The 10,603-nt window shown below is 42.1% G+C and overlaps 1 long non-coding RNA gene across 1 annotated transcript; it reads right to left on the reverse strand.

The window, feature by feature from the left end:
- Nucleotides 1–806: 806 nt before the first annotated feature.
- LOC106031640 (uncharacterized) lies at nt 807–10,189 on the reverse strand. Its single transcript, XR_007160855.2, has 4 exons — nt 5,596–10,189; nt 3,330–3,463; nt 3,118–3,219; nt 807–2,555 (listed from the first exon to the last, which is right to left on the reverse strand). It is a non-coding gene; the product is annotated as an uncharacterized lncRNA (long non-coding RNA).
- Nucleotides 10,190–10,603: the final 414 nt, after the last annotated feature.

Below are 10,603 nucleotides of genomic sequence, written 5' to 3' on the forward strand. Positions count from 1 at the left end.
AGAAACCAAAAAACACAATACTCAGCTCATCTTTCTTGTATATAGAAGACTTTGCAAGTAATGCAGGGCTTCAGCAAAGTGAGGTTCACACTCAGGCCTAATCTCACCATATTTTGGAGACCACTCACGTAGATGGTTTTATCCTTTTAAGTTACTACTTAATTTGGAGAATAATCATTTTTAGGTATCTCTAAAACCATATCTGTAATTTACTCAGTCTTGCAGACATTTCCTGCGGGGACTTGCGTGCAGACCTTTGTCCACTGAGGATTTTAGGATTCTCTAACTGCCAAGGGGGTTGCAAACAGCAAAGAGGAGTCTACAACCCTTAATATTGACTGAAACATGAAAAACAAATCATGTTATCCAGTTACAAAACATGTCACTCTGCAAACTTCTAGAGGCGTCTTTCTTTCAGGAGCTGGCAGAATTCAGTATATTGGGTTGATGGCATACACTCGCTTCCCCATTGCTCCAAGAGTTAATCATTAGACCATTACCAGTAATGGTCAAAATACCAAGAAGAGAGCCAGTATTTTCTGTCAAAGGTCTGGGAAAATAACATAGATGCAAAGTCCAAGCCCCATTAACTCAGGGAGATGAAAAATGCTAGTTCATTCCCACTGAGATGGCCTGGAAACATATAAAGCAGTTTCTAATTTGTTTGAGAATGCACTTTAGGCTTCATTTTAATAGGTGCTAAGTACATGCAAACAGACATACCGTAATTAAGGTGATCAATCTGCAAGAAGGAAAGCACATAAAAAGAACATCATACTTAAAAGAGTTAAGTAATCATAACAGTAATTATTAATTGCATTATAATTAATAATTATAATGTAATAGATCCCTGGCTGTTCTTTTGCAAGGAGCTTAAAATCATTTCCAGGTACTACATTAAGTTGTGCAACTGAAAGGCATTCTTGAAACAGCTTTTCAGCATCAAATCCCATTTCAGCAAAACTTTTTTTTTTTTCACAGAAGAGCAAAACCCCAAATGAAGCATTTTACATAATACATAAGATGTGTTATGACTGAACTTTAAAAGATCTGTAGAAGAGGAAATATTCTGTAATGAAAATTTTAATTATTTGAGTTTTCATTATCATTAAATTGGAGGCTAAAATTACATGTTTACATACATCTACAGTTACATTCTGTATTAAATAATTATATTCACATATGTATAACATTCTAATCTCTACAGGTTTTCTGGGACAAAAATCGTTTTTCCCACCAGTTCTATTCTCAGACACTCCCAGAGACAAGCACTGCAGTTGTTAACTTACAGACGGGTAAACTGAGACCCAGATTTAAGAACTTGTCTGAGAGTCAGTGGCAGCACAGAGAGCAAAGCCTGACTGGCTCTCCAACTTGCTTTGCTTCAACAGGGCAGGAACTCGTAACAAGGTCTGCTGCGAAGTGTCAGAGGTGGTGCATTCATGTCATGCTGACCTGGCATTGTGCAGAGCCGCCTGCGTGCACAGGCTGTTTGAGCAAACACTGCTGCTTCGTCCCCCGTGGCTGGCAGACATGGGTTTATGCAGGGGTAGTAAGAAGGGGGGAGACGTGGAGACTGGCTCTCACAGACAGCACCCTAACATGGATTTTATAAGATGAATGCAAGTGTAAGATGAAAGCAAGTACCTTATCATGCTTATTTGTCCAAATTAAAATCTATCATGCCAGAAAGTTGTGCATCTATTCTTTTTAAATGACCAAACAAAACATGATTTTGGAAAGTATAAAAGAAAAAAGTAACCTTACGAGCATGGGCCTCATATTATGCATTTATCCACTTCCAAACAGCAAAACCACTCTGTACATTTTGTTTAATTAGCATTTGAATCTGCTCATGTTTGAATCCACTGTAAAATTGCATCAGTAGCTCAAGGACATGGGCAGCTTCTTTGCTGGGACTCTGGAGCAGTCCCCTGAGAACACACCAACTACACCCAGGAGAAGCAGCATCAGAAGTATTTTCTCCATCTCGTGTATTAGAGAAGTAAAAAGGAAAATGACACTTTTATATATTTATCTGCAACTCCTTTTTTTTCCCCTCTCATGAAGTCATACAACCACATAACACACTTACATCACTGCCAAAATTCAAAACCTATAAATAGGGCTATATCCTTTTGGTTCAAATTGAAATATGGGATTCTTTTGAAAAGACAGAGAGGAAAATGGAAAATTTATTACTCAGAAAAATAAACAATGTCCCTTCTATACAGGCATTGTAGCACATATGTTTAACAGTAACCAAATGTGATGTCAAAAACAAAACAAAAAAAAAGAAAGAAAGAAATGAAACAGAGAATTATGATTTTTGGGTGAGGATATAAACGGCAGGAACAGACGAGCAGTTAAAAATAAAGAGCCTATTATATTCAAATGAAACAAAGAATGAGGAGAGAAAATAATAGGCTATAAAAATATATCTGTCAGCGAAGCTGTTTTGGGACTGGATGTTTCCCCCGTGAGATTCTCAGGAAGCACCAGGCACCCTCCAGGTTTAAAGCTTTCATCCCTGGGCTCCCAGCTATATTGGTTTCCTGTATAAAAGGAATTGAGACGAGAAGAAAACATTTGAGCGACTGCCCCAGCAATCATACAATGTTTTATAATTTGTGGAGCCCTGCCTAACACAACAAAACTGAGTATTGTTACAGAGGACTCAAAGAGTCCAACCAATTATGTCCCTTCATGGGTTCGGCTATACTAGCCTTTGATCACCAGCTCTAACTACCAGCAGTAAAGCAAACACAAATCTGCAGACAGCATCAATAAACCTTGCAGTGGGAGGGAACAGAGATACTCTGTGCCCTGTTGGCTTTTTTTTTTTTTTTTCCTAAATCCCCAACAAAAATATCTACCATTTGTCTTTTCTAATTCACAGGCGGATTCAAAGTGAGGGAAGGATAACTTTGCTCACTTTTTAAAGTCAATCATGTGGCAACAAGCAGAAAATTTAGCACACGTCTTCATAAGAATTCTCTAACCCAGGCAAAATGTGGTCTGCTAATTACCTAGAATTCATCTTTGCCCTTATTAAACTCTGGTTTTACACACATACATACACACACATACATATATATATGCATATGTAATACATACATGTATTAATGATGAAACAGTTCGTAGAAACACTTCTCTCTTTACTTCAGTGTTTGTTTAATGTGTCAGTCCTTTCCTGAAGATCTTCCTGCTAAACACCACCTGAAAATGCCACGTTTGCTGGCTATTTGTGCTATTTACACAGTGATCCCACAGCACAGTATTTAGGCAGTGAAGTGGTTTGGGGTGGCTGTGTGCTGAATATTGCTCACCTAGCACTGTAACTCGGGCTTCATGTTCCCACAAGGCAGAAGTTCAACAAGGCAGACCTCCCGTACCCAAGGAGCACTGAGTCTTTTCAAGCTTGGAGGCACTGCTTCAGCGTAAAACCACAGTGGTTTTCATCCTGCAAAACAGATAGGTTGGAAGGAGAGATCTGAACAAAAGATTAGGAAAGGCAGCCTGGTCCAGCAGTCAAGCCACCAGCCAGGGACCAGCAATGCCTGCACTGCCTGTGACAGTCTACACAGCCTGTGTCAATGCACAGACTCACCTCGGCCTCAAGCCGCAGAAATATGCTGGGCCTGCATGACCCTGAAGCCATTTAGAGTCAGGCATCAAAGTACCTTGGAGGCTCTGGCGCTTGTTTACTCTGTGCTGCAATAACTGTCTATAAAATGCAAGATAATAACGTTTGCCTATCTCACCAAGTGCACCAAACACCCACTGTGACAAGGACACCCCGCACACCTGCTAAAGCTAGGTGCTGTACTGCTCTGGAGAGGCATGAAAACAGAGCTGAGGCTTCACATCAGCCTCATGCCACACATCTAGCCTGAGCGGGGCATGGTCTAAGTAAGAGCAGGCGGCTGCAACCTCACAGACCTGGGAAGAATGAAAGAAAAAACAACTCTGCCACCCTCCTATCTGCGGGCAGATATTTCTTAATGACTGGTGGGTGCTAACTGTGCTCTGCGCCTGCTATCTGCTTTGCCTGGCACATGATTCAAGTCCCGCCACAGTGCAAAGCACTCGGTTTATTTAGCTGCCTCTCCCTGACTGGCAGAGCCAGTCCTCCCTGCCTTCTTTCCCAGCTCTGCTGCTTTACACACCTCACGGGGCACTGCACTTGCGAGAAGCGCTGCTCCCATGGCTGGCTGGCAGGAGCCCTGTCTCCCATGTGTAAATAAAGGACAGACAATGCTTTTCTAACCACATTGTCCAGAAAATAAGGATCTATTTAAAATTTTCCATGATCTCTTCAGGTAAAAATTTACATGCTATTATTTAAAGTAGTCTGCGGCAACCCTGCCAATACAAAATGGAGGGTGGGGGAATCTGAAGGAATATACCTGCCATGGCAATGGGAGGTAATTCTGACTTGTAATGTGCTGAACCAGGAACGAGGTGACTTGGGTTCAATTTCCAACTCACTATAAACTTTGCACGTATTATCACCTCATCTTCCCAATACCCATGCTCCCCTTGCACACAATCAAGATCATCTTTACTCTCATCATTTGTTTTATCTACTCTGAATATAATCTGGAAAATAATAGTTTCTTTTTGCTTGCTACCGCAAGAATTTAGTGAGTGAACACCTGAAGCATTACTATTAACACACAGCCACAGCCTTTTCACTTCAGTAGTGCTGCTTACATCTGAATGAAAAAGTAGTGCATGCCAAACAGGTAGTAAAAGCCAAAACACATGGGTGATAGCCAAAAAGGCAACTCAAGCTTTGTAATTTACAATCTGTTAAATTCATGTCTTTACATTGTTTAAGAGTCTGCATAACTTCTAGGCAAAACCCCATGAGAAAAGAAGAAACAAAGCACTAAGGACAGAAAAGTCAAAGAAAAATCAGGCATAGAATGAAGACAGAGCAGAAATGAAAACCAAACCAAACCCTTATGTAGAAATGGGATAGGTAATACAGTATCTATAGCAAGCAAAGATGTATTTAAATAATTACAGCCCTATAATAAATTGGAAACACAGTAGATTCATGAGTGAGACTCAAGGTGAAATTACATCTAATCTGGTGATTCATACTAACTCAGAAAACCTGGTTGTTACTATACAAGTTGATGCCAAGCTGCATTTTATTGAAACCAATAAAATCTTTTGTGTGGTCTCTTGACCTCACTAATTATCTAATTTACATTTAAGACAATAATGCTGCTTAGTAATTTAAAAAGGAAGTGTTCCCACCCCGGTATGTTATCCCTGAATCTCCTCTGAAGAAACTTTAGACTGGAGAATGCTGCAAGTGAATAGGAGTTCACTACAACCCAGTTCGTAATTATCACTCTTAATTGGTTGAGCTCCAGAGTGTTTAAGGTTTTACATATCAATTCTAACCGGCATGCTCAGAAGAGACAAAATCTGGAGTTATCCTGAGTTACGTGATCCTGTGGAGTTTAGAGGAAAAGTAAAAGTCTCTCCCAAGCAGGCCCAAGGTACCAGGATGCAATCCAGCAACGTGCAGACACTTAGCATCTTTTCACGGTCTTGCATTTAAAACCCCAAACCCACCTCGACAGTCTGGTGGTCAAATGTCGGCACAGAATTCAAAGTAACAGAGGCTGGGACCAGTGTGCAGTGTTACAGCTTCTCATCTTCAGCCAAACCGTACTGTACTAGAGACAGGAACTACACAGCCTGGGAGAAAAAGCATCACAGCTTTAAGATCATTCCATCTTTCCTATTCTAGTAAGCAAAGGGCAGGAAAACGCTTCAGAAGAATCTGCCTCTACCTATCTTGTAATAGTATTCCATATTATGTGGTGTCTTTTACCTGCAGAGCCTATAGTCCTTTCCAAAATCTAAGCTGGCATTACTACCATGGCACAAATGGAGAATTCAGTCAACTAAATACAAAGAAATGGAGCTGAAGGCTACTGCCTGTTTTCAACTTCACATTTCCCTTCCAGTCACTGTAAAGAGTTGCATTGCATTTGGTTTTATATGTATAATACAGTTGCTTCCATTTAAAAAGTGTGTGAGAGACCACAAATGCTTTCTTGCTAAATATAAAGCAGGTATAAAAACATCTCAAAAGGAGGTTGATCTCCTAAATGTCATGTTTGGTGAGCGTTACCATACCAACAGGTAGTCGTCCAACAGCTAAGGCCACTTCCATCTGGAGTCACTGTGGGTGTATGTGAACTGAAAGCAGAAGCTGGCTCAGGCCACAGAGCGCATCAGGAATTACCAGTATCACTGGTTAACACGCTTCTCTTCAGTCTGCTGTTCTGTCACTCCGTTTCCCCAGGTGCAAGGCCACCCACCTCTACTCCATGCCACAGTCAGTGCTGCCTCACTTTTATCAGTGCGTCTTCATGTGTATCAATGAAACAGATTGGATTTGCAGATTTCAGCTGATAAGAAAACAAAGTTTTTGCTGCTGGATTTTCTGTGCTTGATGTTTAACCTGGATCATTTCAGCACAGCCCCGCAAATGGCTGCATCAGCACAACCAGAGTAGTGCAGGAACAGCAACGAGCATCAGGAGTGGAAAGTGGGAACTTCTTAGAATTTGTCTCACGTCAAATCCAGCTTATTTAATGTCTCGTTACATCCTCAAAGTTACCAAAGAATGAGGGAAGGAAATAATAATTAGTCTTCAAGAAAAGATCTAAGGTAAATTATTCTATATTGCTCATACTTACTCAGGAAACATGACTTGGACATACATAAACTTTCAAATTCTGCTCTGTACAGAAATAAAGGAATTGTTCCTTAAATGATTCCTGGGAGCCAACTGATCATAACTGATTAAACCTTCTCAAACTTGCCAGTTCCTGAAACACTTCCTGTTTTTTTCCCACGTGATGCTGCATTCCTCCACAGTCGTAGAGCTAAACCCGCAGCACTGTGCAGAGGAATGCTTCCTTCAGCTTGCAGCGTACAACTGCAAACATATCTCAACTTTCAGAGGTGCCAAAAGCAGCTCATACCACTGGAGTGAAGAGGACTCAGCCCTTTTATAAAGGAGTGTACACAGTTTCTACCCCTACAGCTGCAGTCTTCCCCTACTAACAGCCCAGGCTGGGTCCTCTCTCACTTGAAAAATTTAATATGGCTCAGCACTGGTTCACAAACTTATAAAGGCTACAGAGAAGATGAATGAGAAGCAACCGTTCACTTTATCTTGCATACAAGAAATAAGGTACACCTAATTAATTTTTAAAAGAGCACATTTAAAATAACACCGGATAAGACCGAAACCCTCTGCAATGGGTTGTTGCAGAGACGTTCAAGATGGGACTTTGTCAATCCCCTTGTAGGATAGGTCCCCTGGTAACCACTACCGTCTGGATGCAACCCACAGCACCGAAGTCCTGTTTTCCTGCAGCTGTGAGGTTGTACCGCATAAGAGCAGCACTGTGCACACCACTTCTGCACCCTCATCAAAGCTGTTGCCCCTATAAGACAAAATAAAGGTTAAGAGGGGTGAGATGGACCTTTGGTCAGGAATAGCATGGCTTTTCTGGCTGAAGCGCATTTGTATTGTCATTGGTTGTGTTTGGCTGTCACATCTATGGAGACTGCAAACACTGGGCAATTTTCCTCTGGTGTGTACACAGAGCTAGGCACAGCAGTGCTCCTATCATGATTGCAGCCTCCTGATATTACTGCAGGGCAAACATGGTAATATTAACAATTAGTCAGTGACTCAGATAAGGTTCTCACAGATATAAATTCCCCATCCAAATCACTGAGGTTGCGTGGTAGTATAAACTCTTCTGACAAAAAACTATAGCACTCTTCCTCACCCTGGCACGTGTGTTCTCACCCTCTCCCACAATCACTTACATGATCCTAGGGAGCAGGTTCACAGAGCTCAGCACTTCTTTTTCAGGTTACTTTTTGGCTGGATCATCTCCCTGAAACAGTGCAATAGTCACATGAGCATTGGTGCTGGTGCAAAAGAAGTGATAATCGTGAATTACTGCAGAGGGGAAGTAAAGAAAGGATGAGACCTGACACGGAGCGTGTCCTAAAGCTTGATCAAAAGAGAAGGCTGTGGTCATTGTGAACCAAAGGGGGTTTTCTAAACCACAGAATTGCACAGCCCCAGCCTCAGAGACGCTCATACTGAATTCCTCTGCAAAAAAAAATCATAGAAAAAAATTCAGAACCAGGCTGTGGAGAGACAAGCAGATCAGAGACCTCCAGTGGGCATATACTTGGCAGACTGTGAAAATCCCAGGCAATTACAAAGCAACAAAACTGCCAGAAATTAACTGCTATGCACAAGAGGAGTCCTTCCAAACACCTATGTTTGGCCCCTAAAAACAAATTATAGTTGAGAGGTCTCAGACAACCCCCCCATCTTCAGAGGTTCCCGTTGCATACAAAACTGATCAGCAAGAAACCAAGGGAAATAGATTGATCTCAGACATCTTCAGCAACTCAGTTTGCTGCTACTCCAGGCTTCAAGTACAACTCTCTTGTCTGCAAAGCCTTCACATGGCACAAGCATACCAGCTGCCCAAAAAGAAAATTGCTTATAATTTTACTGATAGGCTCCTCTGCTCAGAGAAGCTTTTCATTTTTCAGATATACATAAAACTCTTTCATTCTCAAAATGTACCTCTCAACAGAAATGGCCATCAAGAGTAGACGGTAATGAAAAGCTGTAAGTAATACCGGGCTACAATTTATATTCACCAAAACACTTGGAGCTATTTAAGGAAAAGCTCAAGTACAAGTAATTCCTTCTCTACACAGAGCTGGCCCTAACCAACACTTCAAGAGGTTAGAAAATCTGCCCAAAACATTTCCAAAGTCCCACAACCAGAACAAGAGGGAATAAATAAGTCTCTACAGACAAGTGGCTTGTCTCCTTGCTCCAGGTAGCCTGAGCACTTTCCATCAATGCAAGGCAGACAGCCCAAGGTTCAGCAGGAATGCTCTGGAGACAGGGAACCAACTCAGATCAGTGCCAAAGGACTGTGATGGCTTTCTCCCAGGTGCCTCTGGAACTACCTTAAACCTTAACCTAGCTTTCTATTTAAACTGATTTACATTTGTTCTACTTGATAATGAACTTAGCCAAAGCTGTTTATAAACCCTGGGAGGATTCCCCAGCTGGCTTTGGCTCAGATCCTTTTCTGATCACAGGGACATGAGGCCCAGAGTTTGGCCGCCAGTCATATTTCAACAGCTATCGATCACACAGTTTTTGTATTACAGAGACCCATTCCAAATAGTTAAAAAAATCCCCCTCTAACCCCTCAAGTTTAATTTCTCCCATAGAAAAAAAAATAGAATCAAAGAAACACTGACATGTTTCTTCAAATCAAAACATTGTCAGATCAGACACTGGCACAAGTTCAGACCTCACATTTGTGGGGCTGGATCAAAGCGGAGCCCCAAACCCAAGGAATGAACAAGTCTGGATCTCTGTGCTGTGTTTTTTTGGATACCAACGTCATTCCTACCATGTGCATTTCTTGAAGGTAAGGGCTTAGGTGTTTCCTAGCGTAGCAGGATGATACAGCAGCGCAGCGCTGGTACAGAACAACAACCAGCAGGACTTGCGGGAACCGGGAAGGCAAAGAAAGAAGCAGCCTAGAGAACCAGCGAGGGCAGATAGCTGGAGGGAAAACTGCCTGTATGTGGATTGCAATGCATCAAAGAGGTGTTGGGAGCCTTCGGCAGGTGGCTACTGCATCGGCCAGTAAGCAACACCCTCTTTAACCACTTAAAATGATGATCTGAAGGGAGCTCCTGCTCCTGTGGCCCCAAGGCCCTGCTCGATACCTGCTCTGAAAGTCACCCTTCTCCCCACCCTGCCTCCTGTGTATAACACCAGTAAAGCACTGCGAAATACGGCACAGGGACAGCGCTTGTGGAGACCTGCCCAGGCATTTTTAATCACAGCGCTGTCTGAAGCTGCTCCGAGCAGATTACGTATGCAGATGCAAAAGTGCCCGGGGTGAAATCCCGGCCCTGTCACATTAACAGCACCCATGCTCAAAGGCCTGCCAGGGCTTTTCACAAAAACAGGACCGTGCACACAATTTTGGCTGTATGCAGAGAAGCAGGGAAAACTATTTCAGCCTGGCCCAGACTAACATAAATAATACCCAGTAAAATGCCATGAGGCTCAGACAGTTAGGTCTGCAAGGGCCTGCAGCTTGTTCAAAGCCCTTGTAGGACTCTGCAAAAGGCTGACAACTGATGATACTGTTGACACTTAGCTCTTTTCAAGAATTTTCTTGTATCAGGAAAAACAGTGAAAGTTCTCTTATTCTTTGTGGACTGTTAACATACACACACATATATATATGTATAAGGTTTTCTTTCTTGTACTTCAGTCAGTCACAATTAGCTCTCCTATAGAAACCCAAGGGTGACAGCCTAGATAGTGTCACTGAAAGCATGCAGGACCAGGGGAAGGTGACTCTAAGTAACTACAATGCTCTCTATTTAGTTTCCCTTAGCTCAAGTGAAACAAAAAAACGGGAAGAAATGTGTAAAACAGAAAAGGAGAACAGATCATTTTGGCATCTGCAAAGAGGGAAATGCTAAA

This window comes from Anser cygnoides, chromosome 3 (assembly GCF_040182565.1).
Source record: "Anser cygnoides isolate HZ-2024a breed goose chromosome 3, Taihu_goose_T2T_genome, whole genome shotgun sequence".
Classification (NCBI taxonomy): Eukaryota; Metazoa; Chordata; class Aves; order Anseriformes; family Anatidae; genus Anser; species Anser cygnoides.